Below are 20,443 nucleotides of genomic sequence, written 5' to 3' on the forward strand. Positions count from 1 at the left end.
CTTCTAAGAGGATTAAAAAAATTTTGTAGCAAAAGCAATTTACAGACAACATCCCCAATTATTTTTTTTTCATCCCCAATTATTTTTAAGTTTTGAATCCTACAGATAACTATAATCATAATAATTAAGTATAAAAGCTGACAGGAAAGTCACATTAGTGGCAAATAAATAACCTTACAAAGGCAGAACATTAAACAACAGGATGTGATTTTTATTTTAAATACCCTTTCTGAATTTATAGTTTAGATAGCTCATTTTAAATATAATTCCTAATCTCAGAATAAGTGAACCAAACTAATTTATGTACAAAGAATTTCCAATTGAACATCAAACATACTTTAGAGTCAAGATCCTTTGTCAGCTTGTCTTGTTAAAGTGGCAGATAGCAACAAATGATAAATATCTTTCAATGAATAGCTGACAAAAACTCAGTAAGAACTGAGAAAAATTACTTCCCATTTGACCCAATGCTCGCAGCTTCAGTGAGGTTTCCTCGTTATGCTAAGCTTCTTATTTTATTTGACCGTCACAGACTGCTATAATCCTTATACTTACTGTTCATTTTCTGCAGAAATAGATTAGGGCCATCACTGTTCAAATTATTATTGTGCTTATTCATTGTTTTCTAATAGCTAATGGTTTCCTATCCACATTTTTTTAAACCTAGGTTTTAAGTTTTTTGGTAGGAACCATTTCCTTTTATTTTTCAACATTTCTCAAAACACAGAAAAAAGTTCTGAACAGAGTCACAAATACTTTATAGCCATGTAATTCGTTTAGACAAAAACCAAATGACATACAAGACAAAAATAAATTTATGTTACTTATAAAACATTTCTAATTGTTGCTATTTTAACTGTAGTCAAACAATCCTGTCGGTATTTCTTTTTCTACCAATTTCCATATTTTTCACATATTCAAAGGGATATGGCAGATTTCCTCACTTTATTTCCTCTAAAATTTCAACCATTTTAGTCTTAACATGACCTATATGTAGCTACCATGTCTAAAAAGATCTTACATAGGGGCACCTGGATGGGACAGTCAGTTAGATACCCAACTCTTGGCTTTGGCTCAGGTTGCAATCTCGAGCTATGAGATCAAGGTGCATTAGGCTCCTTGCTTAGTGCAGTGTCTGCTTGAAATTCTATCTCCCTCTCCACCCCTCATCTAAAACAAATAAATACATCTTTAAAAACCAGTAAGAAGAATAAATAAAATAAATAAAACATTTACATAAAAAACAAACTGATAATCAAGGCATAGCAAATGACCTAACCAAGACAATATATACTAGAGAGGCTGAAATTTGGGTGATAAAGAGATAAATCATGTGTTAAATATCAAGTGGCAAGTCAATAAAACCAAGTTCCCTTCCATCCCCGCCAAAACCTAGCATATGGTCTATAATTTATCTATGCATACTATAGTAAAAATCCGCTAAACTAGAAACAAATGGAGATCAGACGTTAGGAACTCTGGCAAAAACAATAAATGAATCCCCAATATCTATTCTCCTTGATTAGTTTTGGGATAGTCAGCAAGAAACTAGAATTCCTAGCTTCCATAGCAAGTAGGGAAGGCCGGTATAAATAGAAGTCACTAGGTAAGTCTTTCAAGAAAACTTTTTGAAAGGATCAGATTTACCTGGAAGGCACACCCTGTTTTGCCATTTTTCCCATTTCTTTCATATTCTGCCTGCCTGTAAAGACAACATATTTTGAACAGAATGCTGGCAGTCATTTTGTGACCACAGGCCATCTTGAGGAGGAAAGCCATGCATCAAGGAGGTAGAAAAGAAGAGGTCTGAGTTCACTACCAGTCTTGAAACTGTCATACTTGCTCTGGAGTACTGTGCTTGGATTTTGTGATATGTTAGAGAAAAATATATCCCTAAACCCTCCTACACTGTTAGTAGGAATGCAAGCTGGTGCAACCACTCTGGAAAACAGCATGGAGGTTCCTCATAAAATTGAAAATAAAGCTACCCTATGACCCAGCAATTGCACTACTCGGTATTTACCCTAAAGATACAAATGTAGTGATCCGAAAGGGCACATGCACCTGAATGTTTATAGCAGCAATGTCCACAATAGCCAAACTATGGAAAGAACCTAGAGGTCCATCAACAGATGAATGGATTAAGAAGATGTGGTATATATATACAATGGAATACTATGCAGACGTTGAAAGAAATGACATCTTGCCATTTGTGATGACGTGGATGGAACTAGAGGGTATCATGCTTAGCGAAATAAGTGAATTGGAGAAAGACAACTATCACATGATCTCCCTGATATGAGGAAGTCGAGAAGAAACATGGGGGATTTGGGGTAGGAAAAGAATAAATGAAACAAGATGGGATCAGGAGGGAGCCAACCATAAGAGACTCTTAATTTCACAAAACAAACGGAGGGAGGGGGTAGGGAGAGGGTGGTATGAACATTGGGGAGGGTATGTGCTACGGTGAGTGCTGTAAAGTGTGTAAACCTGGCGATTCACAGACCTGTACCTTTGGGGCTAATAATACACTATATGTTAATAAAAGAAAAGAAAAGAAAAGAAAAATATACCCCTAGCTTCTTTAGGCCATTGAACCTTGTACACTGTATTTAGGTCTCTTGTACTAGCAATTTCTAATTGGAAAAAGTGGAACCAACAATTCATTGCATTAGTCTTGGATAGGGCAAGCACAAAGAATATCCCAGGCAACATTTCTCAAATCAGCACTCCTATTATGAGAGATGTTAAGAGATGTACTATGATTTCTGTAGTTACTGACAAATAAATAAAAAATTTTATATATATATATATCTGGGAGATTAATGAGGTTTATTAGCGTATTGAAGATTCTAAGTGTGTTCACAGTATTAGTTAAGAAATGTGCCCAAACATACATTCTAAACAATTTTAGTTTTTATGCTATACAACACTCCCAGGAATACAGCAACCTAAGATTAGGTAATATTAGGTAATAGCTCTGTGTGTTTGTGAGATTATGAACATGTATTTTAACATATATTATAAACATGTATTTAAATATACTAGAATTTATATACCTGAGAGTGTTGTATTTCAAAATAGATATTTTAGAAGGATACATACGTTTGTCCTCAAACATAATATCAGAAACATTTCTGGGGCTCTTTTTTAAAATTACATTGAGAGTCATATTTTAAAAATCATTCCTTTTACTTTATAAGCATTTTTCATTTTAATTCAAGTTTAATGTTTAATTCCTCTTAAAATACCTTTCTAAAACAATAACAAAGCTTTAATTGAATCAAACCTACTTTCAAAGGTATACTGCCAAAAAGGAGATTAAAAAAAACATGTTATATGTTTCAAAAGTAACTCCAAAACAGGAGATGTAATATTCTAAAAATGAGTACTGTCCCACTAAGTGTATAAAAATCACATATATCAGTAAGTGCAGGATCAGTGAAAGAAACATGTAACCCAAGGAACAAAATAGTGCCATAAACTGAAACAAAAAAGTACATTAAAGTTCATATATTACATTTACCTGTGTTTAAAAAAAAAACAAAACTGTTATAAATCAGAGTATACCAAAAATAATAATAGGTAGTATTTATTAAATACTTAGTTTGCATTAGGCACTACTTGAAGTGCTTATGTATATTAACTCATTTGGTCCTTTAAAAATTCCATAAAGGGGCACCTGGGTGGCTCAGTGGGTTAAAGCATCTGCATTAGGCTCAGGTCATGATCTCAGGGTCCTGGGCATGAGCCCCGCATCAAGCTTTCTGATCAGCGGGGAGCCTGCTTCCTCTCTCTCTCTCTCTGCCTGCCTCTCTGCCTACTTGTGATCTCTGTCTGTCAAATAAATAAATAAAATCTTAAAATAAATAAATAAATTTTTTTGAAAAATCCATAAAAAGGGGCACCTGGGTGGCTCATTTGGTTGAGCAACTGCCTTGGCTCAGATCATGATCCTGGAATCCCAGGATCGAGTCCTTCATCGGGCTCCCTGCTCAGTGGGGAGTCTGCTTCTCTCACCGACCCTCCCCACTCTGGTGCACGCTCTCTCTCTCATATAAACAAAATCTTAAAAAAAAAAAAATTCTGGGGCACCTGGGTGGCTCAGTGGGTTAAGCCTCTGCCTTCAGCTCAGGTCATGATCTCAGGGTCCTGGGATCGAGCCCCACATCTGGTTCTCTGCTCAGCAGGGAGCCTGCTACCCCACCCCACCCCGCCTGCCTACTTATGATCTCTGTCAAATAAATAAATAAAATATTTTTTTAAAAGTCCTATGAGAGGCTTGATCATTATCTTCATTTTGCAGATGAGGAAATTAAAGTACACTGAGGTTAAGAAACTTGCACAAGCTAAAGCATACTCAGAAATCAAAACCCAAGAAGACCAGCTCCATTCTCTATGCTCTAAATACCATGCTATTCTGTCTCTCTAAATCAAGCAGGTGTGGTCAACACCATGCACAGCTGGATCTAAAAACAATTGCATCTAAAAACAATTCATATATACTCAGATAGGTACACATGTGTTCATAAAGTTTTACAAGACAGTTTTACATGTTGTTTAATTTAATCTTCACAGCTGTTCTATGTCAGTGTATCCTGTCAATAGATGGACTTAGTTGGCATGAATTCAAGTAATTAAAGCTCTGTGGTCATAGATTATTCCACTTATCTGCTGTCTTAGAAATGTGTCCTTTCTGTGCTTGCGGAGGGTCTGGCAGAGAAAAGGGATTCAGTGTATATTTACTGAATAAAGAACAACTAAAAAGGGAGCTGGACATCAGAATGTGGTCAGATTGGTCCTGATTCATCAATACAACTATTATAAAAACACTTAGCTAGCTTGGCTCATCAACAGTGATTCTTTAGTATCCATTTAGGTGGAAGAACAGTATCACTCATTTTTCAATTAAATCTTAGTATCTCAATATAATCGTAAAATTCCTTTGAAGTCAGAAGTCTTGATGTACTAACATAAACACTAAGACTTAGATGTATACTTAAAAAATGACTCAGGATGGTCTTCATTTACACTATGAGTATGATATATTCTGTGGCCACATTAGAACATTTTTTTTTATTTAAAGATTAAAGGAAATTCCTATTAAACTTTAATAATGGAGAATATAGTCTAGATTTTTCATTGTAAGGATTGTATCATATGAATGTTGGAAGGTATATTAGCTTGAATTATAACTAAAGTAACAGTATTGCTGGGTACTATGTAATAACATAGTTCCGTTTTGCTATTCATTTGTATATACCTCAAAGCAGTGCTAGAATTTCGAAGTTCTGATTGAAGTGAACTGAATGATACATATCTACAATTTAGTTTTATCTATTTTAGTTTTGATAATTGATCATTTCTGAACCAAAGTTTCTATTCTACTATATATATACATAGAGAGAGAGAGATACATATATTTTAATTATTAGCATTTTGGTTTTTTGTTTTACAACACTTATTCTAGCTTTCATGAAGTACAGCTATTTTAGCTTTGGCAGATTTTCACATAATACTTAAAAAATTAAGATATGTTATATTTGATAGACTGCCTGACACTTATACCTTAAACTAAGTATAGATACTAGAAGGATGAATTATACTATGTTCAAATAACTCCATAAAATTACATCTCAGCATAAGTCAAGAATATGAAAGATACTGAAGAGGGAATAAATCGAAACCTTTCAAAGAGGGAAATTCCTGTACCAAAGTACTGATTTTTTACTTCAAAACTGAATTGTACTATGTTCTCCAGAAGAGATATCTGACTACACTAAGACTTAAAATGATCAATCATCTCTTAACAGTTTAAATGTTTATTTTAAAATGATACTTATCTAGAAAAACTGCGTTAAGTAATACTTAGTAGTGCTGGGAGAAACTAAATTTCTTAAAAGGGTTCCCTAATTTTAAAAACTTCCCAGGCTCTATCTCTTTTTCAAAAAACTCCAAGAAGAAACAAATGGAAAACACCAACTTTGAATATTTCTACCACATTCTCAAGTTATATAATCATTCTAACATTAAGTTATTCTACAAGAAAGTTTCATTTTTCCCTCACAGACTACATTAGGGCTAAGTGGAAAAGCATCAAAACATGAAAACAATATTGTATACAAAACAGTCCATCAGGCATCCTTTCAACAAAATAGCTCTCCTTGTCCTGGAGGCAACTTGTGTGATCTGAATAGGTTTAAAAAAAAAAAAAAAAAAGCATGTGTTTATGTAAAAGGAAATGTACCATCCATCAATAGAAAAAAAAAAAAAGAATATTTCAATTGAAAATAATTTGTTTCCATTTCTACTCAGAGCATGCTAAACCAATAAAGAAAACTGATATTTTAGGGGTTTGCAGGGGGTGGGATACAAATGAGATGGGCTGCACACATGGTGTACAGTTTCTTCTAAGCTGTGCATCAGTAGTTAACAAGTGGTAAACACCAATAAAATTCATTGACACAGTGTTAGCTTCCAACCACCTCAAATTGTTTAGGAACCTCATTTTTTGTTGAAGGGGATGCTTTCCTTTGTGGGAAAAAATAAAGTCTCCCACGCATCTGTATGTTCATGTTAAAACTAATACGATGGCTTTCTGTTGGAAAATTTGATCATAACATGTGACAACTAAGCGTTTCTATAGGAAAACAAACAAAAAACAAAAACAGCTTAACCAGATAGAAAAACCTAGAATCAAATTCCAACACTTGAATTGAAATGATGACTTTCTGTTTCCCAACTTGAAACTGCTGGAGTACATGAGGTCAATGAAGTCACTGGTAAGATTTAGGGCATACTCATGCAAATAATACACACAAGTACATTGAAGTTCCACCTCTCAGTTAACTTTGAAAAGGAAAACCTTATAACTAAGTATAGCAGATTGAGAAAGGATGTAATATAAGCACGTGGTATTCCTCTGCATTAGAAAAAAAGTATAAAAAGTAATATTGTATTTTAAATTATAAATCTGAAGGAAATGAATACACACACTTCAGATGACGAGAAAATGGAATATAAATTTCAAAACTTCTGGGTAGTGTATCAACTATGCTACAATTAAAAAGTAAAATTTAAAAAAAAGAACCTTCAGGTAATACAGAATTTTGTGATTATAGAAATTTTCCATATCTGAGCTGTCTGATAGAGCAGTTACAAGCCACAAGTGGCTACTGAGCACCTCAAATATGGTTAGCGGAAACGAAAACTTGAATCTTAAATTGCGTTTAATTAAATTAATGTAAATTTTTTCACATGTATCTGGGACTGTAACATTGGACAGTGCAGTACTAAAGAAGTAGAGAGAAGTATTTGTACCTTAAGTTCTGATTCAAATAGTAAAAGTCTTGTACATGGGCATATATCTAGGTGTTTCTGAGACAGTTTTTGTTTTTTTTTAATTCTTGTGACGTACGAAGAGAAAAGGACTATGACACAACATAAAAATGATGCTGCATTTGTGGGGACAAATTTTCTATACTCATTTTCTAGAGAGGACTAGAATATTGGTTTACAAGTTGGCTCCAATTTGTAATTTTCTTAGGGGGCTTCCAAAAATATGGATGCCTGGGTCTCATCCCCCCACTTTCTGGTTTAATTGGTTTGGGTTAGGTCCTAGGCACAAAAAATTTTAAAGCTACCCTGGTGATTCTAACATGCAGCCAGAGTTGAGTACTACTAAACTAGAAAGAAAATGAGAAAATGTTTATTAGGCATAGATGCAGTATGCAACTTAAGACATTTCTTTGCTGGTAGGCAAAGAGGGCCTTTGACAACCCAAATTTATGTCAAAACACCTGAGGGTTAAAGATGAGCTGCACATTCTAAACATTCAGAAGTGACTTGGGTTATACAATTATAAATTTTTATCAGTGAATAGTATTCAATTATGTAAAAGATTAGAAACAAAGGAAATAAACGAAATATTGAGTGTCAATTTGCCTTTGCCACTTTCATGTATATTTTATTTCATCCTCAACCTAACTTGGGAGGTAGATATTACTAATTTGCTTAACGATGTGGAAAGTAGATTTAAAGATATTCTCTAGGATTGGACATATGTTTGTCAAACAGTAAAGTCCACACTCCACAGTAGAAGGATTCTCTCTGGGGAAGTTTATTTCAGTAAAATTTTACACTGGAATCAAACAACAAAAAGGAAAAGAGGAAGAAAGAAAAAGGAGGACTCAGTGGTGGAACACAGGATATAAGGCAAACACACTAAAACAGGTACTTTAACCAGTCTGGGTTCCTGCATTATCCAGGTATCTGATAGCAAACCCTGGGAAAAACAGGTTTGTCTGTGGTTCAAATCTACACCAGCCTCTACACCAGACCATTTAGGAGTAGCTGCCTTTTATCCTAGGAACTTAAACCATTGGTCTCCTACTGCCTCATAAGCTATTTGGTAGAGTCACACATTCTTCGGACAGGATAGAACAAGATGCTTATTCAGAGCTAGCTGCCTGACACTGAACAGGGATAAGATAGGGGTTTTAAAGAGTTTTTCATTTTACCCCCTCCACTTAAAGGATTATTGGAACTCCCCACAGAGCATGTTATAGACCACAGTTTTGATACGGTATATTTACACTGAGCATAGAACTTTTATTTTAACCTAGGCCATGAAAGTCTTACATTAATTTACTCATTAAAAGCCATCTATTAAAAAGTCAGTTCCTGAGTTGTTCAACCCATTTTAATTTTCAATTTAAGGGAGAAAGTTTCTCAGAGAAAAAAAAAAAAAGGTAAACCCAGAGCAACAAACCCCGCACACCCTACATATCAGGACTAATCCTTCTACCCTGAGACTCAGTGTCTTTCTCCTTTTTCAGGCTCCCACTCTGTAAAGTGACATTAACACAATGGTGTTATATTTAGTTACATCTGAGGTTAGAAAGAATATCTTCAGTCCATGATCTAATTAATGGCACAGACTTCTCCCAAAGCATATTCCAAAATAAGAATACATTGATAGAATTAACTCCTAAATGCACTGGCTTAGGGTATGGTAGTGTTTCATTTCAATTTCAAATGGCATTTATTACTATTTAATTATACTACCAAAAAAAGTTTCATAATTCAAAATTAAAAACTCTTGTCAAAAAAGAGGAAGCAGCAGCAGTAGCTTATCCCCACTAGCCCTTTTCTCCCCAGTATGTTTGAGGACCTGAAAAAAAAAATACTAAGTTGATATAAGAAAAGCTATGATGTTTCCTCATCCAATCCTTAGCCGATTAAAAGTGGACTAAAACAAGGATTAGACCTGTTTTTTCTTAATAATAAATAATACATAAACTCCATTTTTTAAAAGAATGATACCTATTATCTACACAGAAACAACTGATTAGCCAATTCTCACATTTACTTCCTGCATTGGAGGCAGGCCTCCAGAAAAAGACAATGTAAGTTCTACAACTTTTGATCCCAATTATAGTGCCAAAATTCATCCTTTAAATTGGCATTCGTTTTAACAGTTTGTGTATGTGTTACTTATGACACGAAAAGTTATATATAAATATTTTTGGATGTTAGTAATCACCCTCCAAAAACTAAGTAGGCTTTACATGCAGTAAACATTTGGTGGCACAAATGTAAATTCAAAAGGTAAACCTAAAAAAATGGCAAAAGTCGTAATTCTCTAATTGTAAAAGTGAAAGTTACTACAAATTAATCTTTCCTTTCTTAATAAGTAACCATAGATATTTTTCTAGTCTTAATTCCAGCTTCCATCCTACCTTCTCCCCCACACATACTCCCACAAAGCCCCTAGAACATCAAAGTTAGAACACAATGTTGTTATGAAAAAGTAGAATACATTTAGGATTGGTTAACAGAGCAGTTAGTTTGCCTGTGTATGCAATCAGTGAACCAATACAAGCATAGACTTAATAAAAAATACTAATGATATTAAAAGGAGAAATAATGTTTATCAAAGCACCACCACAGGCAAGCAGTAAGCATGATGCAAGTTTTCACTTTGATCCTGCTAACCCAGTCATCACGAATTTGGGAGAATACCAACCCTTGTTTCCAAAATACAGCGACTTTTCTCTATTTTCCAATCCTTAGCAAAACTCTACAGACGTAAATTTTTAAGTCCTGCTCTTTAGTTACCAGTGCCCTTCATCCCGCAGATTAGTTGTCCTACATTTTGTTTAGGTCTCCGCCTTGAAAACAAACCCGATTGCCCCATTTTCTGAGAGGTAAACTCAGCTCCCGGCAGCTCCCTATGAAGTCACCGCGTTTGTTGTTTCAAAGATGCAATTAAACGAACCTGACACAAGGTTGTCGAAGAGATTAGTTGGAAGTGTGTGGAGGTGTCAGTCGCCTATGTGGAAGACCCATGAAAACTGTATGGCTACAAATCTATTTTAGTTGTTTCTCCCCATTCCGCCTTCTCCAATATATTCACAACAGCGGGCAATTAAACTTGGTGAGAACTTACTCGACTTTAGCAAGGTTTAGCTTTCCAGCTTTCTGCCCTTCGAATCCAGCAATGAGCAAAGGCGGGGTGGGGGTGGGGGTGGGGGTGGGGGTGGGGGACTTACCCCAGGCACGGAGAAGAAAAGCAATAAAAGAGCTTGCATCAGGCAGCAGCGTCTCTCCCTCTGCCCCTCTTCCTCCCTTCCCACCCCCTCTTCTCTAAGCCCTTACATATACACATTCTTCTGGGCGGCCTCTCACCACAGCATGTCCACAGTCATTTACAGAAATTAGAAACAGACTCCGGGATCCCTTCCCGTAGCACGCGCAGCGCAGAGCTGTGCGAGCAGGATGGGGCGATGTCACTCCCTGCTACCTCGCCATCTCTTACTCCCCCTCTGGGGTTTCCTTCCCAAGAATCCGGCCTTCCTCCACGGAGAAGGCGGGGGGAAATTCACAGTGAAATTCCCAATTCACCACGAAATTCCGTCTCCTCCTTCCCCACCCAGCACCTCAGCGCGAAAACCAAAGAGAAGTTCCCTCCCCACCAGGGCCACAGAGGAGTTGGTTTCAGGGGCCAGAGCCGGAGCTGGGAGAGGAGAGGGAGCGTGGTGTACTTGGTTTTGCACTTCTGCGTGTCCACCCCAGAGCCCAGGGCTGCTCTCGTCCTTACCCGCTCGTCCGGAGACCGGTGCTGCTACTGGAGCGCGAGGCGCGGGCTGAGGGGACGCGGCGTCGGGGCGGGCCGCCGGCAGCAGCCTCGGGCGTCGAGAGCCACCACCTCTTCTCCGCCGAGCGGCTGCGGGCGTGGGCCGAAGGAGCTGAAGAAGGAGCCTGGGGAGGGGGAGAAGAGGAGCAGCATCTCCTCCTCCTCCACGCCTCGGAAACGCCCCTCCAGCGGCGACCCCCGCCGACCGCCTGACCCCCGAGCGCTGGAGATCCCCGTCCGCCCTCCCGGGCTCTGCGCGCCTCCCAGAGCGACGCCCAGACTCTCCTCAGCGGGGCGGCTCAACTCCTGCGGCCGGCTCCGAGAGCTGCCGAGCGGGCTGAGGCGGACCGGGGACCGAGGGACTGCCGCGCGCCAGCGAGACCGCCTCGAGGGGCCGTGATCATGGTGCGTGACCCTCGCCGCACCGCCGCCGCCGGAGCCACTAGTTCCCAGCACGGGCTCCACCTCAGGCACCCGCGCCGGCCCCGCCCCCGTTCCTGTCACTCAAAAGCCTTCCCGGGCTCCAGGAGCACAGCTATGGGCGCCCGGGCGCTCCCCTCCGCCTCATTGGCCCTCCGGGCCTCCCGTTCCGCCCCCTCCCTAGGGACGAGGTCGCCGGGGAGACCGGCGCCCCGGTTCCCATGACAACCGGTGCCCAGGGCCTGGCTTTTCGGGTTCTGGCTAACTAGACGCTCAGGTTGGTCGCGGGGCAGCGAAGTTCCTATCCCCTGCAGTGCGGACTCCTCATTTCAGGCCACGTTGAGAACGCGGCCGACCGCCCCCACGCTTCCAGCCTCAGAAACAGAACTTTCTGGCCCTAGGGAGAGCGAGGGAGCGTGAAAAATGTCTAACTGCTTGCTCTTCCCCTGTGAGTCTAAGTAACCCCTCCCCCCCCCTTGTCCTCCCTGGCCTCCAGCCTTGTTTCCATATTCTCACCGGGCGGATTTGGGCTTTCAAAGGGTGAGGAGAAGAGGGAAGAGAGAGAAAGGGCGAGAAAGAGCAGGGCTGCGCCAGCTCCCGGCAGCAATATAGCAACTTGGAAGTGGCGAGGTCAACGAAAACAGCTCGGTGAGTTTTCCCACACTTGTAAAGTGATCTTCAAAGGTGTGCTGGCGGCACTTCGTCAACCCCAGACGCCCTCGGGGAAACGCAAATACTCATATTTTTTGAAAAAAGGAGGTAAAGTCTTCTGTTAAAATTCCCCTGAAACTAAGATGATCCTCAAGTTAAAAAAAAAAAAATTAAGTAAAAGATTTGACGTAATCGAATAAAATAAAGAATACCCATTTTTCCATATAGCGCTACCCATTGCCACTTGGCAAATTTATGTCCTAGCAGCTATCGCCCTCCTGCACACAGGAAGATTTGGCTTTCCACGGTCAACAAGAAAGTCTTCCCGGATTCACGAGCAAACTGTGTCTTGTCATTTGAGTTTCAAAAGTTTGAATTTACTCCCAGAGGATAAGGTAAACTGGTCCACTCTGGACAGGTAGTTCTGGGCTGACGGTGTTGAGTCCTAGGTGAATCTAAACTTCACGGCTGCTCCAAAATGGAGAGATCTGAGGTAAAATTAAAACTGCAATCCTGGGTTCCCTAGCCCCTGAGGCGGCTGTACATGTATGATGAATGAGGGAATTAATAGTAATGATTTACCTTTGGCGAGCACTTGACTTTTCATTATCTCATTTACTAAATGAATAACTGTGATGGATGTGTTTAGTCAAATATGCCTTGCAAGTATGCGCTGAATGTAATTACTCACACTGCTAAATACAATGGAAAATGCACAGCAGAATCTTAAGATAAGGCCCTTGCCCTCAGGGAGCGAACCACAGAGCCTAAGAAAGAAAAGTAGCATTCTTGAAACAATTTGAGATTATGGCTAGAATGTGCAACCAAACTGTGCATGAGCACAGTAGCAGATGAAAGAAAGTCTGTGGTAGGTTGAATGGGCCGGATTAGTCATATTAAGGAGCTGGGCTCTGGAGAAGGGTAGGTAGGTGGTGGGATGAACGAAGCACAGATGAGGAAAGACAGACAATCCAAGGAAACATTAAACCAGGTGCAACAGCAGGAAGAGAGAGTGGTGATAGCAAATAATAGGAAGAAGACCAGCCCAGCTGAACTAGAGAGAGAAGGATTGGAGTTGGAGCCCCCATTTTCTGAAATAGGAGTTTTTGGGTGTTCTGGTTCACGTATGAGAGAGCTGAGGTAGAACATGTGCCACTGTTTGTCACTGCAAGAAAGTTCATATATTTATTAGAAAGAAAAGCAAATCCATAATACTTGGAATAGCTTGCAAATTCAAGTCAAAAAGAAAGTATGAAGAATACAGTGTTGATAGTGTTGGAAATTTTCTCAAAAGTAGACAAACCAGTGTTGTGAGTATTGGGTCCCCCCCCCCCATTAAGGCCATTTCAGGTGGTTACCCTCAAGGCTTTTTCACCAGTAATCCTTCGGTTCTGTATGAGGTAAAAAATTGGTTTTAAAATAAATGGCTATGATGCTAAAACCTGATGAAGAGTATAAAGAGTACACAATAGAGAAATCTACAAGTTAATCGCCTTTTGGATATAATGTAAAATTAAAATACATACTTAAGATACACTTAGACCCCAGAAGTATGTTAAAACTGCTATGGCAAAATCAAGAGAATTATGCCAGGTATATAAGAATGAATCAGTCATAGAAAACTTACTCTTTCTGTTGGCTATATTAATATGTCAAGGAAGAAAAAAAAACTATGAGTGTTTCAGTTGATGATGAAATGGATTTTGTAAAATCCAACACCATTCCTTAATAAAAACTTTTAAAGAACTTAGGATACATAATTTAACAATATATATTTTATACCCAATCCAGAAGCTTCCTTTATAATGAAACAATTATTCTCATTAAACATGGCAAGAATGCTCATCATCATACCATGAAAGGATATAATAGCCAATCCAGTGAGACATGGAATAGAAATACAAAATTAAATACTGAACACAAGTTAGGATTGTCATTTACTTGCAAAAAGTATGAAAACTCCAAGGATCACTTGAAAAACTTTTACAAGCAATGAAAGGTGAGTTAAGGTAACCAGTTTTAAAAATAAACATACAAAAAAAATAAATAAACATACAAAATGTAGAGCTTTCCAATGTACAAATTGTAACCAATTAGAACATATACCATTTAAAAAAATCCTATTTATAATGACCATAGTGAAATAGCTAGAAATGAGTACTAAAAGAAATTAATAAAACTTACTTTAAAAATGAATTTATGAGACAAAAATGTTTGAATAAGTAAGAGATAGGGGCACCTGGGTAGCTCACTTGGTTGAGCATCTGACTCTGATCCTCAGCTCAGGTTATGAGTTCAAGCCCTGTGTTGGGTCCACTCTGGATATGAACTTACTAAAGAAAGAAAAGAAGGAAAAAAAAAAAAAAAGAAGGAAAAGAAAGAAAGAAAGAGAAAGAATAAACAAATAAATGAATAAATAAAATCTTTTAAAAAATGCATTTATCTAGTTATATGGCAATATTTATACCAACTACTATTTCTACTACTACTATTTCTACTACTAGAATTAGAATTAGAGTAAACATTGCATTTCTGAAATGTTTTTATTTAAAATGTTTACAACTTGTGCCTGTCACTTTCATTATAGAAAGTCTAGGGTGTTAAGAAGACAAACTGCCAGCTATAAAATAAATAACTCATGTAGATGTAATGTACACAGTCAAACTGCGATTAATAATACTGTATTGTAGGGCGCCTGGGTGGCTCAGTGGGTTAAGCCGCTGCCTTCGGCTCAGGTCATGATCTTGGAGTCCTGGGATCGAGTCCTGCATCGGGCTCTCTGCTGAGCAGAGAGCCCGCTTCCCTCTCTCTCTCTCTGCCTGCCTCTCCATCTACTTGTGATTTCTCTCTGTCAAATAAATAAATAAAATCTTTAAAAAATAATAATAATACTGTATTGTATATTTGAGAATTGCTGAGAGTAGATCTTAAAAGTTTTCATCACAAAAAAACTTTTTTGTAAATTAATGAAATTGAAACGAAATAAGAAATTCAGTTCCTCATTCCCGTTAGACACAAGTGGCTTGTGGCTGCTCAATGGAAGAGCACAGATACAGAGCATTTCCATTATCCCTAGAAGTCCTTTTGGACAATACTACCTTAGAGGCTAGCATAGCTGATTTTTCTCTTAAAGACTAAATAAAAATTATTTCTCTTTTGCCAGCTTCTATAAACAAACAAAAGGTCAACAGATTATCACTACTAACATAAAGAATCTAAATAGCTGGCCTTAACACATATTTAATTGGGCTCCCAAGTAGCTCATGGACCTCAGAGCACTCATTACTTAGAGACCAACCTTGCATCACACTCTAAGTTAGGAACATTTTACGTGGGGCCCATGGATCGCCCCGTAATGCACTCCTTGAGATTGTATTCCAGGTATGTGTGTTTGTGCAGTTATCTAGGGAAAGCATCTGTACATTTCAACACATTCAAAAAGGGGTTTATATCTTTCCAAAAGGTTGAGATTGTGTGCTTTAAATGCCAATGGTTTAAAAATACCTCTTTACCTCAAAGATTGAAATGAATTCTAAGCTAATCTAAGTCTGTAAATAGCCCTGTTTTCCCAGCTGGCTTCTTGTGTTCATCTCAATATGAAATATTTGTATTCAGGCTTGTACCAACTATGTTCATGTTTTTCCTCCTTTAAGCCCAGAAACACATTCCCCCCACCCCACTTTTTTTTTTTTTTTTTTGCTTACAGTGTAAGAACTGCGATGGGAACTTTGCCCAGGGGAGAAGCAGAAACAAGATAAGTAATCCACCAAAACATGAGCAGGTAATTGGAGCACAAAGTCTGGCAGTGCTTAAGGAAGACTTGGTGAGATGGTACTGACACTTCCAAGCGAACCAAGAATTGGCTGGGGAAAAAATGCAGCAATGGGAACCAGATTGGACTACAATTACCCTCAGGTCCATTGAATAAACAGGTTGTTTTCTTTTGGTGGTAGCTGAACTCTAGAATGTAAGAATTCCCCTAGGATGTAGAGTTACATGACAGCAATGGCACAGATAACTCTAAATGTTGGGAGGCAGCCTGGGAGTTCAGTAAATGAAAGAGCACAGCATTTGCACTCAAAAGATCCATGTGCAAATCTTGCCAAGTCACTTCTCTTCTTTGAGTGTTATTTTCCTCATTCATAAAGTGAAGGAAATAAGAATAGCTGATATGTCTCACACAGAATAGCATGTAATGTTCTTTCAGTATTCAACAGGATTACGTGAAATCTGTGTGTGGAAACTGTAAAGTGCTATTTAAGAAAATCAAAGAACAATAAGAAAAAAGGTATGCAGATTTTTGGTATTAGTTCTAAACTTACTGAGAAAAAAATTTTTTTTTTAAATAGTGTCTTTCATTCTGACAAGAAACTTTAAAAAATATCTATCAGGTACCAGGGCTCACTAGTCCCATGAAAGGTTAAGTCAGAAAAAATTGATTGTGGTGCTCCTGTAACTTCCACTCTTCTTTACCAACAATTCTTAGCTCTTTTCCAATTTACCCCTCCTGGCCCCAGATTGACCAGGGTTTGTTCGTCTCTCTGGTAGGGCTGGTGGCATGTTAGGCTAAAAAAACCATCACCCACTCCTGCGTTTGCCAGTTGTTTAATGGCTCTGCCTGAGCCAAAACATTTCCTGAATGCCTTGGCTAGAAACTCTCCCTTTTAGCCACTAACGAGTTAAACTGCAAGGGTGTTAACTTTAGAATGTGGAAGTTAAAATTCACTTTACCTTCCTGCTTTCTCTCTCGGCACTTCAGTATGGATTGGTTTATCAGATTAGGTAGTTGTCACATTAAACCCCGAGGGTGAGAGATACTGGAGCCGTAAACTGTAATTAATGAAGGGGAAGAAAGAAAGAGAGAAGCTAGTGGAAGAGAAAGAGTGAGAGAGAAGGATTTGTGGGGGAGAGGTGTGTGCTATGAGGGTGACTGGCAGGGTGATGATACCAAGGGAGGGGATCAGGGAAGTACGGGTAGTACTAAAGGGGTGTGGCGCAGAAGTCAAACTGCCTAATTCTCAATTTTTACTAGGGCTGGTCCTGTCTCTGACTCATTTCTACTACTTGTCCTGGCAAGTTATGTAACTGCCTATTCAGTGTGGTTGAGTATGGCAAATAAGCGTAACCCTTCTGTTTTTTGAAACTAAGCTGTGTTTGAACATACACAAAGAAATTTAATACGAACATGCTATCATCTAAATCTGACCTATAGGGACTTGCCTTAGGGTTCACGACTGCTAATCTTGATTTTCTTAGGTGTTCCCAGAATTGGAGACCAAATCAGAAATTAAGCTTTCCAGTTTAAGTTGTGTTTTAAAGAGGGTGATTTCACACTGTCTGGTGCGAGTGAGCTGCTGTACAAGAAAGTTGATCATTAAAGGCTTTATTAGGCCGAGTCGGAGTGTTTAATAAAACAAAGCATCACTTTGTAAAAATTTCTTAAAAGTTGATTGATTCTTGGGGTGCCTGGGTGGCTCAGTGGGTTAAAGCATCTGCCTTCAGCTCAGGTCATGATCCCAGAGTCCTGGGATCAAGTCCTGCTTTGGGCTCTCTGCTCAGCAGGGAGCTTGCTTCCTCCTCTCTCTGCCTGCTTCTCTGCCTGCTAGTGATCTCTGTCTGTCAAATAAATAAATAAAATCTTAGAAAAAAAAAAGTTGATAGATTCTTACATCTTCTCCTGGAATGTCTAACAGAAAACAGAGGTGAAGAAATAGTCTTATCTGCAGACACTGATGATCAATTTAGGGCTAAATCCTGGGCTAGGATACTCCTATAAACTGGAGAAATGCTGAACCTGCCACATTTTACAACCACAGAAGAGGAAACTTCTTAGAGAGTTGAAGCTGTTAGGATGAGTAGTTCTTTAGTTTACTTTAAAGTTATAGAATGAGGGGCGCCTGGGTGGCTCAGTGGGTTAAACCTCTGCTTTCCCTCAGGTCATGATCTCAGGGTCCTGGAATCAAGCCCCGAATCAGGCTCTCTGCTCAGCAGGGAGCCTGCTTCCCCCTTTCTCTCCACCTGCCTCTCTGCCTACTTGTGATCTCTCTCTCTCTGTCAAATAAATAAGATCTTTAAAAAAAATAAAGTTAGAGAACGATTAAAAATTATACATATGCAAATTAAGTATTTTATTTTTACCAAGAGCCTATCATTATACATTCATTAGCCAATCTCTTGAGGTTGGGCCAAGGCTTTTCTGACCATAAATCTGCTGTTGAGAGGTGTAGATTCTCGTTTTTACATAAACCTTGTGTAAATGCAAAATGTTCAATTTTCTGGTTTCGTTTTTGTTAAAGGAAATGTAGAACTTGAGGACACCTGTGTCATACATTCCAGTTTTTTTTCCTCTGGTAATTCATGGTAGTAACTTGTCTTTTCATAGCATTCAACTTCATTTTTTAAAAAATTGTGGTAAAATATACATAACCCCAAATTCACTACTTCAAGTGTTTTTAAATGTCAACTTTATTTTCACTTTGCACTTTGCACTTAATAAAGTATATAAAAATTAAATTACCTAATTACATTAGCAAGAATAATTCACATTAAAAAAAAGAATTTGGGGGACGCCTGGGTGGCTCAGTGGGTTAAGCCGCTGCCTTCGGCTCAGGTCATGATCTCAGGGTCCTGGAATCGAGTCCCGCATCAGGCTCTCTGCTCAGCAGGGAGCCTGCTTCCTCCTTTCTCTCTCTCTGCCTACTTGTAATCTCTCTCTGTCAAATAAATAAATTAAAAATCTTAAAAAAAAAAAAAGAATTTGGGAAACAAACTTTTTATTTTTTTTATTTTTAATTTTTTTTTTAAGATTTTATTTATTTATTTGACAGACAGAGATTACAAGTAGGCAGAGAGGCAGACAGAGAGAGAGAGAGAGGAGGAAACAGGCTCCCTGCCCAGCAGAGAGCCCGATGTGGGACTCGATCCCAGGACCCTGAGATCATGACCTGAGCCAAAGGCAGAGGCTTAACCCACTGAGCCACCCAGGCGCCCGGGAAACAAACTTTTTTTAAAAAAGATTTATTTATTTTAGAGAGAGCGAGAGAACCCACGTGCACACGTGATCTGGTTTGGAGGCTGGTGGTGGAGGGTAGAGGGGGAGGGAGAAAAAGAATCCTTAAGCAGGCTCTTCACTGGGTGCTCAGCCCGATGTGAGACTTGATTCCAGGACACGAGATCATGACCTGAGCCAAAATCAAGAGTCAGCCGCTTAACCAACGGAGCCATGAGGTGCCCCTAAAAAAATTGATTTTTATGTAAGCTTCAGAAGGTCACAATTTTAGTCTGTTTTATTCACTGCTGTGTCCCTGCCTCCTAGAATAGAACCTGTCACAGCGTGGACACTCAGGTACTATTAAGGGAATGAATGAATGGCTACTGGTAGTTATAACTCAGCTGGAGGAAGCATAAATGTGCAGGTATGCTATGATATAGCCCATTAATAAACTTTCAGTGGCTACGGACATCAGTCTTTTTTATAGGGGGAATGGAGAACATCAGTTAATCTTACAGTTTGTCTAAATGAAGGTCATTTAATAGAGCTGTTTTCTTTCTTTCTTTCTTTCTTTCTTTTTTTTTTTTTTTTTTTTGGACTGAACTTTTCTTAGTAGAGTTATTTTATTTTGAAAAATCCCAATACAGTGTTTAACACAATATCTTATACGCAATAAGTTTTCAGAAGATATTAATCTTTGTTGATTGTTGGTTGATCTTTTTATCCTTGTTACTCTGCTGAGGGAAGGGGAGAGAGAAAGGGGTGAGGACAAATAGAAGAGATACTAATATTGCATATATACTCTTGGAGTGTGGAGGGGAAAAGAGATTTTTCTACTCTCGCCAAACAGTTACTGAACTTTGCCATTAATATGAACTCAAAGAATAAGGAACTCTCTTCCCTTTGATCAGAGAATATACTCCAATTACTCAGCTTTCAATAAACATTCCCTTGCTTCATTGTAGTATCCTCCATTCCCTTGTCCAGTTCTCTGGATGGGGAAGTCTTCTCAGTACCATCAATGGCAACTTGAATTAGATGAAGAATTAAAGTATCTATCATCCAAAAATATGTTAGCTAAAAATCACTGTCTTTATAATTCTCACCAGCTTGGCCCATAGACTGGATGGATTCTGGTTATATTACTAACACAGATTGACCCCCATCTTCTTCCATACATAGGACCTTAGACTCCTGAAAATGTAAGCTACCTCCCATACTTCCAGTATTCTCCAGGTGATGTT

General features: G+C 38.7%; 2 protein-coding genes across 11 annotated transcripts in view; one reads left to right on the forward strand and one right to left on the reverse strand.

The window, feature by feature from the left end:
* Positions 1 to 11,215, reverse strand: part of PTPN13 (protein tyrosine phosphatase non-receptor type 13) — a 203,667-nt gene extending 192,452 nt beyond the window's left edge. For all 7 annotated transcript variants that reach the window (XM_082726629.1, XM_082726631.1, XM_082726630.1 and 4 more), the window contains exon 1: positions 11,102 to 11,215. The gene's annotated coding sequence lies outside the window, so the exon portion shown is untranslated. The remainder of the gene's footprint in view (positions 1 to 11,101) is intronic.
* Positions 11,216 to 11,747: 532 nt separating this feature from the next.
* The window catches only part of MAPK10 (mitogen-activated protein kinase 10), a 606,385-nt gene continuing 597,689 nt past the window's right edge, over positions 11,748 to 20,443 (forward strand). Inside the window, exons 1-3 of one of the 4 annotated variants that reach the window (XM_082726660.1) lie at positions 11,748 to 12,005; positions 12,097 to 12,205; positions 15,915 to 15,989. The gene's annotated coding sequence lies outside the window, so the exon portion shown is untranslated. Of the gene's footprint in view, positions 12,206 to 15,914; positions 15,990 to 20,443 lie in introns of all 4 variants that reach the window. The other 3 variants (XM_082726659.1, XM_082726663.1, XM_082726661.1) reach the window with 3 other exon arrangements.

The sequence above is a fragment of the Mustela nivalis genome (assembly GCF_964662115.1).
Source record: "Mustela nivalis genome assembly, chromosome: 4".
Lineage (NCBI taxonomy): Eukaryota > Metazoa > Chordata > Mammalia > Carnivora > Mustelidae > Mustela > Mustela nivalis.